Genomic DNA, 15,513 nt, shown 5'->3' on the forward strand with positions numbered 1-15,513 from the left:
CCTGCGGGGGGGGTGACTCCTTTACCAGCATTGATAACAGCTTATCCATCATCTGCTCTCTCCCACCACCTGCATTGGGTCAAGAGGGGTCTTGTTAAGTTTATCGAGTCTCTTCCTACCTGCTGCCGAGATGTTACTCGAAAGGCCACTCCATAGAAAATTGAGTAGTCCATGTCAGGGGATTGGTTTCACTGTCTGCATCAGGAGCTTGCAGGAAGTTCCTCAGTTCAGCTTCTATTGCCTCCAGATCTGTAAGAACTGATGTGGTGCTTGTGTAGGATTTTCTGAAAAAAACAAAACAAAACAAAACAAAAAAAACCCCAGTGTCATCGTTTTCTTCATCTTTGCTGGTGTAAGTGCAATGACCTTCTCTTGTTCCAGCACTCTCTCTACCATCAGCATCACCATCTTGTAGTCGACTCCGTGACCATCTTGGGCTGCTGCCAGGTCTCTTTCAATCCTCTTGTCTCCCCCACTTCTCTCTGAAGATACATAGGAAATAGGAAGGCAATATAGAAAATATGTTAAGATGACTTGGCAACAGTCACTGATAACAGGAAAAAATAAAATAATATACATACAGTACATGTGTAACACAACACCATACTAAAATAGTCAACACCACAATTACATAAAACTACTGGGGCATCTACCATTACAGCTAATGAATGCAACCAGTTAACAGGTTTGTCAACCCTTACTAAATACATGCACATACAGTGTCTTTAAGGAAAAGATGAAATAACACCAGCGTTATACTTTAACCTCGTGACACCTTAATGAATAATACAATAGTAGGCCATGCTGTCTTTTTTTGTGACTTATAGATTGCCTGCAAGGTCACTGCTCTTCTTTTGAAGTACCACTTTTAGCCAATAGGTGACAGTGGCTTTAAAGGGAAATCATTCACATGCCTTGCATAGACTAAAGCTGCAACATTGTGAAAGAAATTATATAAAGCATAGTAGCAACTGCTTACGGCTAAGGTGATATAAAACAATTTCCCATTTGTTGCTTGCAAAATCTATTATTAGATTGTGGACACCTGAATCCTTAAATAAGTCATAATTCAACGAATGCATCACCATAGACAATTATTTCGTGCAAATGCTTGTGTTAATAGCTTACCAATGGATAGATGTAGCTGGTGGCCAAAACATTGCAGCCGTGTCCACTTGTTTAGTGAAGCAGCCTTCACTCTGTTAGGGTCATTTGCAACACTGTCCATTGTAATGCACGCCTGGCGGTCCTCGCTGAGTCCCGATGAAGTGAGTGCTTCCACAAACCCCCGGGCAATCATCTCTCCAGTGTGGTCATCTGAAAAATATGCCATTGAAGGCATCTGCTTTGAATATTCCAATCCTCGCCCATGTAGTGTTTTGCGAGACTCGTGTATGGTTCGGACAGGTGACTAGACCACATATCATTGGTGGTTGCGAAGTGCTTGATATATTTCTGAGCTGCTGATAATGTAAACTCATGCTCTTGAAGTACTCTTTATAATGGTGCCTTTTGAGACGATGGAAGAGGTTGGTGGTGTTTCCAGTTCTGCTGAGGACTGGTTGTTGACATATTTTGCACCTAATGCTGGTATGTGCTTTGTTGGAATTCAGATAGCCAAACCATTTCCAAATAACCAAAGTGGTAAGACCTTACTTCGGTACAATTTCTTCATCTTTTTTTTTCTATTTTTTTTTTTTACACTTTCCTCGCACTCAGTTTTGTTAGCTGGGCTGCTCATTTCTCAGACACACTGGGGTCAACGTCATTCTGGGTAGTGAGTATTAGTGGCCTGAAACATGCATCAACGGCAAACAGTGTCTCTGCTTTGCGATTGACTCTTGGTGTGGTATATCCTGAAATATCCTGACAACTAACACAAGCCCTCCCCGACACTCTATACATATTTATATATTACTGCCAGGCCATCATAATAACAGACAGTGTGATATACTGTGATACACTGTGCATATAGAGAGACAACAGAACACATACACATTCTGTCACTCGGTGTCCTCAGGCAGCACGGTTCATCTCCAAATAGCTGTGATGATGCATGTCACAAGCTTTTGGAGGTGACTAGCTGTAAGTGAAAGCACCGTTCATATGAAATAATCATCTGTCACAGTCGATATTACGGCCTGTCTGTTGTTCTCTGCTGTGTGAATACAGATTGACAGGCAGCGCTGCGTTCAGCCTGAGGTAATATGAAAGGTAATTGCCACTTCAGTGTCTTGAAGATAAAAAATTGTCTTGTTTCTAGTGTTTTGATGTGTCAATCAATGATTTTTTTTTCTCTGTCATCCTCTTTGTCTCTTTGTCTCTGAATTTATCAATTGTTTTATAAGCAAAAAAAAAAAATCTTCCTCTGTACCTTTAAACGCAACACTAATGACTTACAGTAATTACATCTGGATTAATGTCCTTATTGGCAAGGCAGATCTAAGAAACATATCGTGTTAATTACGATTCAAGAAAAGCTCAGACGCTGTGTAAAACACGAACAAAAACAGAATGAAAACAGAATTTGGCAGCAACATGATTCAAACAAGTTGAGAAAGGAGCAACAAAAGACTGGGAAAGTTTGAACACTCCAAAAACACCTGTTTGGTTCACACAGGTCATAAATATCATGAACATGATATATGTTGTAGATGTGAAAATCACAAGAAAACCTCAATGTACTTGCTTTAAAACAAAAAAAAAAAAAAAACATTTATTGTTACAGCAGTGTTCTGTTAGACCTGAAAAATAAACTGCAGAGGCTTCAGCATTAAGTCTTGACCATCGATCCCTACAACCCAATCACCAGATTAATGCTTTGAGTTGTAACTGTGCTTATTCTCTGCTTAGTGTCAGTAGAAGAAACACTATGTTATGGTTGGGAGAGCATCATGGTTCAGGGCCCAAACAAATATTTATACCCACTTGTAGTTCAGGAAGTGCTCCTATCCTCACATTTTTCTGGCTTGTACAAATAAATGTGTATTCAAAGCAGAGATAAAGAAGTAAGGGATAAATGTAAGGTAAAACTGTTCAAAACCCTATTTTTACACCATTTATCCTGCTGATAACTCTTCTTGTGTGTTCTGGTAATCAACAACAATGAAACCTGAGCATCAGTGAGCTCGTGTGGGGTACGAGCCACAGTTTAAAAGCAGTTGAGGCATTCAGTAAAACGTGGCAGCTCTACAATGGCAATGTCTGTAGGTGGGATTGCCAATTAGTGTTGGTTAATTGACTGTAACTGCTTCGCATCTGTCTTCCCTCCTCCCTGTGGACAGCCCATCCTCTCGGATCTGTGCGCTGAACGTCGACCCTGCATAATTAAGTCCTGATTAAACCACACGTCTTGCTGCAGAGCCAAACACCTGGATACACCACACCAGGGACCTCCATGAAGAAAAAACAACACTTTTTAAACTTTGGCAGGAGTCTCTCAGGGGAAAAACACTCAGTTTGGCCTCAGTTGACCAGTGATTATACTCTTCATTATTTAGCCCATTACCTTGTGTCCAGACATGTTACTGTTGGAGCCAGCAGGGCAGACCCACCTCATTTGCACAACAACGGTTATTTCCAGCTGTGTTAAATTGTCCAACACCTCCACAAACCCGCAAATCCATAATTTGTCACACAGGGGACACGGGCCGCAGTCCTCTGTTATTCATTTCATGTGCTGCTGTTGCCATGAAACCTAAAAGCTGTGTTCAAGGTGATTTGCTGTAAAATGTATAAGTGGTCCCTAATCTCAGTAGCATTAGCTCTGTGCAATAAAAGTTACGAATAAAAATGTCTGATGAGGTGCTTATTATTCCTTTGGTTAATTAGGTTGAAATTAAAGATTTAAAAAACTACAAAGTACCCAGTAAGAGTATAAAACTATTTTACTGGCCTATTAAAGTAAGAGGCTGAAATAAAAATGAAGTTATTCAATTTCACATAAATCTTGTCCTACCACTCTTCCTGCTCACTTTCTTTGCCTCCTCTTTTAGTGGGCTTTTTCTTCTGCACAGTAGAGTTTCCACAGTTACTCCAGTTGTTCCACAGTTACCTGCATTGTGACCAGGGGAAATTATGCCTCTTTGTTACGGTTCGGAGGTTAAAAGTGGACACAAAAGTGGACACTGAGATAGTGGAAATGGAAGAAAATGATTTATGGAATTGCTCGGGAGATAAGGTAGCTAGCTGGTTGTGGTTCAGGCTCAGGCAAGTGGCAAGGCTGGCGGTGCAGCTGGGGCTCATGGTGCTGGGTGGTGGAGGCTGAGGTTGAGTCACTGGAGAGTAGACTGGGCGATGGTGTTGTTGTGGAGCTGAAGCTCGAAGGCCGCACTGGCTCACTTCAATGAGCGGAAACAATCGACCTTTTTCAGGGCAGCCATACTGACATGAAATAAAAGGTTTCATTAATGACAGTTAATGATGGCTCCATTTCTTTCAGTGTAGCGGAGACTTTCTGGTGAGCCAACATGCACAGTATCAGCACCTTGACTCTGCTTGACTTGGAGATTGTGGTGTTGGTTTAATACTGTGAAAGTCTGGAGTGTCTGCAGCAATTTTCTGCACTTTGTAGGCCTACCGTTCATCTCTGGGCATGCATCTAGCACTTCAGTACTATCATACTCTGAGCATGTTCCAGGTTGCAATTACGTAATTGGGGAAACATTTTTGTGGGGTATTTTCTAGAGACAAAGTTGATTGACTTAAATCTCGAAAGAAAATAATGAAACAACACCTCTCTTCTTTTCCTACATTTCATGCTTTATAAAGCACTTGGTTCTGAATATCGTCCTGTATCTTATATGCCTTTCTACAGCACTGCCAGCTCTGTTAAAGGTTTAAAATTACTAAAAGAAAACCTTCATGTTCATTCTGCTACAAGGACACAACCTGCCTACCAAACCACAGCACCTCGCTGACAGTCCAGAGCAAAACCTTCCTGTGCAGGTGGAATCTGATCCCTGCAGAAATCAATCTTCTCTGGTATTTCTCTGCCTCTGGTTTTTGGCTAACAAGTACTGTATAGAGGAAATGTGCTGCATAATGAGAGAAGTGGAGCAGAGCAATTGACTAAAATGAGTGGCTGGGGGAAGAAATGCTCCCTGACTTTAAAATCATCTTAGATTGCAGAGTGGGAGCGTTGTGATCGTTGATTTGAAGTGGAATCATTGGAAACATGTAGAATAACAATTGTTTTAAAGTTTTCATGTGCTGCGGTGTTTTCCATCCAAATCAACACCCAGCCAGCTGCAAATGCTGCTCACTTTTATAGACACGATGAAGGTCATTCCTGTGAGTGAAATGTCTTTTTTTTTTGTCAGAGTAACCTACAGACATCAGTGTTTGCTCTCTGGGGTTCTACAATTAACAAACTTAAGTGAGAGTGCGAGAAAAGAAAAAAATGCCACTTGTCCTACTTTTGATTACCACTAGGAGGCTGATGTGGATTGTTTTTCACAGTTGGGGGTTTAGATTTACAGTAAATTAAACATGGAGGGGGGGACTAATCAGTGAAGCCTGAAACCTGTAAATTAATTTGGATGTAAAAGGATCAGACAGTATTTGATCTGGAGGGCCGGTTGCTAGACTGAGAAGAAATCATGTGTTACTTCCTCTTGACGTGGAGACAACACACTGTAACTGTTAACAAGCTGTTTAGGAATATACATGAATCGTAAGCAAGGTTCGGCTACCCCAATGCTTTATACTGGAACAACAGCCAAACATAAAGCAAGTGCAACGACATAAGATACATAAATCATCACGCAGCTAATATAACTGTCTGTTCGACGGCAACATTGAAATGTAATGTTCTTATAAACACATGCTCATCGGGAGTCAAAAATACCTGGACAGACCTGATGTGAGTTCTGCCAGCAGAAATATATGTTTGACCGATGAAATCCTTTGTTTCAGCTGGTGTCCAGGTCAAAGTGGAAGAAAACGTTATTAATTTGGTGTCACAGCATCCAGCACCGCATGACAAACATCATGATGACGACCTCAACAACCGAGTCGAAGACAATACATAGCTAGAGAACGCCCAGCAGCTGGGACACAATGATGCTAATGTAGCTGATTACGAGGGTTATATGTCCAGAGGGAACTTACTGGGCCTCATTCAGGAAATGTAAATAACTAAATGTGATCCCGTATTGTGCTTCAATACAGTTACATTTCCGCAAATGGGGGAGAATTAAATGGAACACGGCACCTCAAATAATTTACACTCGACGCAGAGTGCACAGCTGTCATGCAGACAAATCGTCCGCGGGTTTTCCGTATCGCCGCACTGCACTATAGCATCAGGCTGGTGTTTTAGGACTGACGGGAACCTATTACAATAGTTGAAGTGAGAGTGGCGGACACACTGAGGTCTGCTGGCAGCTTGAACACCAGAATTCACCAGATTTAAAAAAAAAAAAAAAAAAACGATAAAAAAGTAATAATGATAACATCAGTCTCCATGAAGCCACAAACCAAAGTTGAATGTTAAGATAATTGAGTCGGATCATAAATTTCTCTCGGGGACATATTTCATCTCCCCTCACATTCCACTAAAATTGGATGTCTATTTTTGTTGAAATTACCTAAAATGACCCGCATTTGATTTATTGGGGGACTTTTAACATTACTAATGATCAGTAAAATCACTGCTTAAGGATTCTCATGATGTGTAATTTACTGAACCACAGCTGAGCTCACTAAAAATAAACACACTGATAGAATTAATTGCGGTTTGTCATCATCATGTTTTTCTTAATTATATAATAAAACTAAATGAACAGAAAGTTTTTCCAGCGTGCCAACAAGTTAACAAAACTTTCTTTGTATCTCCGACATAACTTTACATTTGTGATGAGAGTGCAGCTGGAGGACAGCAACACTCCAGCCAGAATGTGGAAAAAAGTGAAACACGTCTAATGGCTTCCTCCGTTCCTCCATCATCGGAGATGTTTTATCACACCCTTTACAGGAAATGGATTGACACTCATTCCTTCTTTACCCCAAACTCAATCTAGTTTGTGCTCCCAGGAGGGATGTGAAGAAGGAAACGAGCATGTCAATGTTCATTTTGGGGCATTTTTTCTCTATTGAGCCTGCAGAGAAACTGATGTACAGAAGGGAGGAGGGCACGAAGCTACACCGTCATACCTAACATAAAACATCTCACTGACGCTATTACCGAAAGAGTCATCAAGGTTATCCAACTTAGACGCTCTGCCTACTCCTATGGCACCCATTTGCACATGAAGGGCGTCATGGTCATGTAAGCAATACTATGTAATATGCAAGGCCTCGTTCGACTGACTAACATCCCACATGTTACGACCTCTGGACTCTTGTTAACGTCCAACGGCCAGTTTGGTGGGGTTTAGGAAAAGATTATACTTTGGGTTTAAATAACTACATGCTGTTATGTAACAAAATAGAAAAACAGCACTCTTGGTCACAGACGGGACAAACCTCCATCTCCAGAGGGAAGTCCTGTGGATGATCCATCCAACCACCCTGACTTGAGGGGCACTTCAGAAGTGATGCTAGAGGGATCTAATGGCAGACTGATGGGATGTATTTGCGTTTGAATTGTTGCATCCCATTAAACTATGTTATACTCTGCATAGCACAGTGAAATGGATGGCATTTATTTGAAATATACTATATGTCCTTTGTGTAGAGTTTTCTGTTTAACATTCTTATTTGAGTCTTGGTCTTGGTCAGTGGTCTGTTTGTGTTGGTCGCATGTACATGTGTTGCGTGCATATGTATGAATATTTGAAGAGTTATGTTTTAATGTTCATTGCTGTTTGTGCGGTATATGTATATCCTGTCTCTTATCTTCATTATCATAATCATTCAGATTGATTTACAGTCAACACAAAGCCTGCAGTCATTGTGTTCTCTTTTTTTGTCCTGACATTTTGAACTCCATCATTGCTTCTTAAGTGTTCTTCTCGTCTTTTTTAGCATTTTCATAAAATCTGCAATGCGACAAAGTTTGTGTAATCTGCTGTCTTGCCTGTTTTAAATTCCAATACAGCATTCATGAAACAATCTAAAACAAGTTTTTTTTTTTTTTTTCTTGTACTTTAGGAGCTATTTTTCTCATGTTAGACACCAGCCCCTGTTCCCACTCACCCTAACATAAACTGACAGTTATTTTGGGGGGGGAAAGACAGACACAGTGACCTGACGACGGCGCTTTCCTTTGTTCCTGACGATGTCACCTCCCCTCTGGGCTGAGATGCCTCGCGCTGCACCGTGGCCCTCGAGGAGACGCCAACACCCAGTCTGATCTCACGACACACAGCAGGAAGGAGCGAGATGACAAAATGATGAGGCACGAACATGCTTGACCTTGAAAATACTTCCACAAAGGAGGCAGAACTGCATCAAGTGTGTGAACGTGTGCTGTCTTCATGTAACACAGTGAGCAGGTGAATCCAGGACAAAGTCACAAGTCCTTCATTATTTCAGGAAACCGTTTCAGCCCTGAGGTGGTGTTTGTGTTCCCTGCGTTGCGTTAGAGATAAAAATGATTCTCCACAACACTGAAGTTTTGAATGTGGAACTCTCACCTCCTGTTGGCTAAAAAGAGGTTGTTATAAAGTTTGTCATTTCCTTGAAAACATATTTATGTTTACTGTAAGACAGCAACCTGAGCGGAGAAAAGGAGGGAAATTTAGGGAGCGACAAAGTCTAAACAATGAAGAGAATGGGGTTGAAGAATTTTACCCAGGGGACAGCTTATCGTGTGCAAGCAAGAAGTTAGCGTCATCATTCGATCATCATGGATCTCTGTGGCACAGAAGATGTAACATGACTTATTCACCCAAATAATTTCCATTCACGATTTCTTGGCTGTAACGTTAGCTTTAATATTTCTGCAATCCACTGCACCATCCAAGGTTGACATTTGCAGCAAAACACATTAACGTGATATGCTTATTAGAAACCCTTCACATCAGGAGGTAGAAGGGGAGGATGGTGCATTATCAAAGCCACCAAGGCTTTTGTGACAATTTTTCACATGAAAGTTGACCATCTGTGATTGTTGCTATGAAACAGGTAATTTAAGCCACACCATGATGTTTTCATAAACCTAACCAAGTGTTTTGTTTTGTTTTTTTGTGATAATAACCATGCTGAGCACGAGCACAGCATTGTGACAGGACAGAAATAGAGGAGTCAAGCTTAACAGACATAATGTTGCAACATGAAGAAACGTTCAACTTTAACTTATCTGTGGTTTTGCAGTATTTAGCTAACATTTATTCTGGCAGTTCGGTTGCAGTTGTTCAACTAGCGAAGGTTCAGGACAAGATGTGTGATCATGTTTGTAAGTTAGATGACTTCGGCAGGAAAGCTAATGTGACTGTTCTTTAGAGCCAAGGATAAATGTTCAACTATGCAAACGGACAAAAACCCATTTTAAAATACAAATTGACAATACATCTTCATCAGTTGTACAACACATACTCCGACTTGATGATGCTGCAAAGACAGACAACACATTGATGAAGATGTATTTTGAATTTGTCTTCTGTCAGTGTGCATGTATTTTGTAATGTGTGGCTCATTGGTAAACAGAGGACACCTGGTTTACAGAGCAGATACTGTATGTACAGACACAAATAACAACTTGCAATTCAGTTTCAGCTGGACTTTAACGCGAGCAGTGGTGCAACCTCCTGTCCCACCTCATCTTGGAGGTGAGCACTGACATAAACCATGACCACAGTCCTTCCCTTTGCCTTAAACAGACAATAAAATGGCTAAAGATGCTGACAGTGGACATTTAGCAGAACATTTAATGTGACACAGAGACCAAAAGGACCAAAATTGTCTGACAGCATTAGGTTTCCCCCAAAACATTGTTATATAATGATTATAATTTGTAGGAGATAAGGTTGTTGAGTCTGCTTCTAATTTTCTCTGAGTCTGCTGAATTGTGTGTGTGTGTGTGTGTGTGTGTGTGTGTGTGTGTGTGTGTATGTGTCAGGATTAGGGAAGAAAATTCTTACATAAAATACTTATTTTTGCCGGAACTGAGCTCAGCAGCCTCTGCGGACATGATGACAAGCAAGGGTGACGAGACTGAAGAGGACGCTGACAGAGGAAGCCAAGGAGAGAAAAAGCGAGAGTGGCCGAGCGAGAGGCGAGATATGATATAGATTCTGCGTTTACACACAGACCTATGTATGAATGCATGCATCCCTTAACTTCAGCTGTAACACAGTACAGTGCAAAGGAATCAAGAAAGTATGACGGCTCAAAGGGGATAGATTGTGCTGTGTGCTGCAGCTGAAGCCAGGGGATAAAAGCAGCGTCTTGTAAGGTGCACGCTCCAGAGGATGAAGTTGGACAAAGGAAACAAACAAACAGTCTGTGGTTCAGTGTGTCTTAAGGCTCTGATCCTCCGTCCACACTGCAACAAAGAGCCCATGGACCCTGACGTGAACTTGTGCTTTATCTATCTCAAACTAAATCAGTATAAATTCTTTGTAATCACTGTTAACTGAAAAGAGAGCAATGTGTGATTTCCCCTTGAGACACTGCATGATGACGCTAACGTAAGGCAGTAGCTCGGAAAGCACTTGATCTTTCGAAACAGCTGCATCTGCACAAACCCTGTCCTGTTACAAATGTCTGCCTGTACAGCAGTGCCTCCACACTGTCACAGTGGCTGACATCCTTCAAACGGATCAACTGCCGAGCCAGACGTTAACTGCAGTAGAGGTTTACGTGACGGAGTGATAGCTCTTACTGGAAGACGCTGACGTAGTGTGATGTGTGGCCCTGTGTGTTTGTGGACTGTAGCAGGCTCGCTTCATTAACTGCAGAAAATGTAATGAGGCGGTGAGAGCAGGTCTGAACCGGCTCGGCCTCAGAGCTGGACAAAACAATCCATATATCCATGCGGATGTAACAATACTGTACAGCACTGCAGCAAAACTGTGGGTTTTCAGACCCCTCCAGTGACTCTTTTTCAAAAAAGCGTCTAGCAACAAATCTAGTGACTTTTTCTGGTGTTTTTGGAGACTCTGACGTGAAAACACGTTTGTTGTTACACTTCTCAGCGAGCAGCAGGTGCTGCTATGGGCTGCGGGCATCCTAAATCCCTCACAGGCGGCCTAGTCCTCACACAGTTGCAGTCAGAGTAGGAGATGTTCAGCCCTAAAATAAATCACTGCAGTAAAATAAGTTCATTTATAGTTCTAAACATATCAAGGGTGTTTCTTGCTCACTTTGTCTCTCCCACAACGTTATTCCTCTCTCCTACAGTGTCCATTACAATTAAATGCGCATGGCCAGTTGTGCAAATTGGGTGATGATGTCATTTAGTGACTTCCAGGACAGCCAATAGGGACTTTCCTTGCCGAGGAGTTGGCAACAGTGAACATTAGCAGAAAACGTTGCAAAACAGTAGGCTGGATAGATAAGGCACATAATATAATACCTAATATTTTCCAAGTCGGTACGCTGTGTAAAAACTTTGAGAAATACTAAACTGGAATCAGCTCCGAGTCAAGCGTCTCTGACAACAAACGTGGTATCGGTGGAGGTTGTGATAACCTACCTGTTGAGGTAGGTAGGCAGCGTGGTCGATGCAGGTGGTCTGTGAGGCCATTAAATACATTCTCCTCCCTGAAATTCCCATTATAGCCCAGTACTTTCAGATGTCCACTGTGTCCACTGGTCGTCTCGCTTGAACCCGTGGCTACACTGATCCCCACGCTCTCTGCTCCTTTTCACATCAAACCAGTTTTATATATACAGCCCCCCTTCACAGTCTGTACAGTGAACGACATCCTCGATGAAAAACTTGCCTCATCTGCAATCATACGCTTTCAGGAAACGTGCGGGCAGATATTTCCATCTGCATCCCTATTCTCATCTAAACTTGAGTATAAATGACGCCTTAGTGAGGTTGTAGAGGAGAAGGAACTTTATTTAACCTGCTGTGAGTCTAAAAATATTGTCTGAAAAAAAACAGCATTCGGGATCTGGCAGGGATTCAGTTTTGCTCCATGACACTTGAATACAACAGATGCTTGCTGTCAGGTTTACTTAAATCTGGCCTCTCAGGTCTGTCTGGTCACATGACTGCTGTCTGTTGACTCTCAAAATCAAGATGTGCACTCGTAGAAGTGTACAAGAACACAGCTGTAGACAAATGTGTTGAAGAGGATTTTTCTTCAGGGGACTTGATGGGAAGGTTTAAGGTCAACAAGGTCAACAAGCACCTGGCAAGCAGCTGCATGAAGCGTCACTGCTCCTCAAAAGATAGAGAGATCTCTCAGAAGAGTTCTGGGCTTCATGGTGTCTCTAATTGCTTTGAGATGACTATAAAATGTTCTTCAAATATCACACTCATTTCTCTACCATTAACCGAGGATGTAACTACTGTTAAAATACCAACATGATTTCTCTGCAACGACAGTTTGACCTTCCAGAATACTTTTCATTTTTATTTTTCCCCTTTATACCAGTCACACTAAATATTAGATATCAGCCCAGTCACCACAAGAAAGTCTTGACATTTTACGTTTCTTCAGACCACGGACACGTTAAACATTCTTTCATTTTACAATATCTGTCACATCATGTTCAGATACCTGTAATATGTGCTGACTTTCAGGAGATGAGAGGGATGGTGGTTGCTAAGCCAGATGCCACTGTTCAAGAGTGTGTTTCAACATTTCTAAGTGCTAAACCACCAGATATAACAAGTTGTTGGGACAGGGCGTGTTGTTAGACCTGGGCATTCGAGGCTATTTGGGAATAGCCCCAGATGTCTGTGCTTGAAAAAAAAAAAAAAAATGTAATTGCCTAATGATGAAAATAGCCCCAGAGTTTTTTTTTTATGTGGTTGCATATCGAATGGCCAGCAGCCACAAATGCAACATTATCACCAGTGCAAATTGTGCAGAAGCTGACCTGGCCTTCCTTATGGCATATGACCATATATGGGCAGAGTCGGAATCAGTTGTTGCAAATTCAACATCAGTGTTATTCTTTCCCCCTCTATGTGTCACTGATAGTACCAGAGCCTGTCCATTAGCCTACTGTTTAGTACCACTGCATTGCATTACATAACTCAGTAGTCCTATAGTGAGGGAAAATTAGCTTTATTTTTTATTAAAATATGACAATGAGAAACCCAACGAATGGCCTTCCTTTACTTCTCAAACTAAACTGTTACCCAAAGACTCCACTGGATAGACAGCTGCCAGGCTTTTACAATAAACTAGATAACAGCTAGGTAGCGTCATCCATCTTCTCTCTGCTTCTGATGTGAGGAGACACAGCTGATCGAGAGCTACAATTAGCATTTGTTTTCAGCTTGTTTATAACTATTCTATTTGTGGTTGATTTGAGTGTTTTTATGCTGATCTATTCTGTACACACAACGTTTTTTTCGGTGAGTTGTCCTTTGTTTAAACGAAAGTCTTTACTGTGCAAACTGTAAAGCCCCTTTCAGGCAAACTGTGATTTGTGATGTGGCACTAATAGTTATCCTGCCAAATAAAAGTGTGATTTGCTGAATAGCTGATTTAACTGCTCAGGGGTGGACAGGATATAGTTGAGCTTTGACTTTTTGACTGATGGGGTCTGAATTTGGATCCTGTATGGAAAACTTGCCCCCCTCTCATCCCTCCAACTTCTGTTCTCAGCATATTTGCCTCCACATGGGCCAACATGTCAGTGTTTCTCGAGACGGTGTCAATCCCACGATTAATGAGAGCTGCTTATCACTACAACGGCAAATGTGCCATTGCCACAACACAACCATCGCAGCACTCGCAACCAGCTCAGATGTTCTCTGTCCATGCCAATGTGGAGAGGGCGAGGAGGGGAGAAGCGAGGGAGCGAGGGAGAAGCAAGACAAATGAGAGGAAGTTTGGAAGAGGCACCTCAGTTGTGTTCATGATAACATTTCTCTAATCTCCCTCTCCTGTTTTAAATTTCCTGATAATGAACAATACGTGCGCTATAACTCACAGTAACTCTGATTTCCACCGGGTATTGGACAAAAATTATACTGCTCCAAAACTGCACAATCATGCATAAGCTATAATTGGAAAGCTCAGTTTTTATTCCGGGGAAATGCACTCGGCTTACTTGAGCTTTGCCTGGTGGGGTTGACAGCGTTATTAATGAACGCTGAGGAGTGCTAAAGAGTCTGACAGGGGTTGGGGATAATGGATAGCAGAGGGGGGAAGTGATGGGATACGGGTTATAAGCCTGCAGGAATGTTCAGATAACTTCTGTGGAGGTGCCTTTACAGGTCCAACAGCAGTCACTCGTCAGTGGAAACAAGCGGGCGATAATAAACAGACAACTGAATTTAAAAAAAAAGAAGATGCAACAACTTACCCCAACATTTGTGTGTCCTCCATTCCCATGTTGTTTCTCACTTTTCGTCCCGTCTCCTCATTCTGTTTTCACACTGTCATCTCTAAGTCTCCTTTCCACACCTCCTCCACCTCTAAGGTTGCTCCGTTTGATGGGTTGAACCATCAACCTGTCAGGCTCATAAAAGCTGTGGGGGTAATGTCAGAAATGTCCGAGCGTCCAGGAAAAACAAGGCTGTGTTTATTTTCCTGAGAGGCTGACATTTAGGATACGGCAGATTTTTACCTGACAACCGCATTCACGTACCCCGTGTGTGTGTGCGCGTGTGTGTGTGTGTGTGTGTGTGTGTGTGTGTGTGTGACCCAGACAGATCAGGTTCAGAAGTCAATATTAATATTAAAGGCCGGAATCAAACAGACATTTAACAGATGACAGCAGAATGATTGACGTCTGACCCCCGAGTCCTCCTGCTCACGGAGACATTTGGACCCTTCAAACCCGCTTTGTCCTCTAACAGGGTGTGTGTGTGTGTGTGTGTGTGTGTGTGTGTGTGTGTGTATGAGTATGTGTAATGAAGTTAGTCCTGTGAGTCACTTCTGTTAAATGTCATAGCAGAAAGTTGCTGAACAAAGCACAGCTGTCTGTTTCGTAGATGAAGCTTCATCATCATATCGACTGATAGAGCTGTAGCCTCTCTATAAACGATCTCAACACAGAGATTAATCAGCACTCTACGTAGTATGTTCTGTTGGGTGGACTCGTAATGTCAGACTGTTTGTTCGCTCACCACTTCTGGTCTGGACAGAAGTCCGACTGCTACGAGATTTCACAATTACATTTTAAACAGTGCAACCACTAGAGGGCGCCATTCAGGGCCAAATTGGCTTCCACACATCTCCAATTTTCCCTCCCAGCTGTTCCATAACTGTAACTTAAAGCTTCTCACCGGCTTCATAATCTCTCCTTAAAAACTTCTGCCATTTTTTAAACTTCTTCCTCATATTGTTGGCTACACTGTCCCCCACGACTACTGGAGCTACTGCTCCGCTGGTTCAAGCTTTCAGGAAACGTGCAGAGTTACGAGTGAAATAAACTTAAGAGTACAGAAAGAAGGATCTGTCCATATCGGTATGTGTATTTTATGTTGAGAAT

Source organism: Acanthopagrus latus, chromosome 18 (assembly GCF_904848185.1).
Source record: "Acanthopagrus latus isolate v.2019 chromosome 18, fAcaLat1.1, whole genome shotgun sequence".
Taxonomy (NCBI): domain Eukaryota; kingdom Metazoa; phylum Chordata; class Actinopteri; order Spariformes; family Sparidae; genus Acanthopagrus; species Acanthopagrus latus.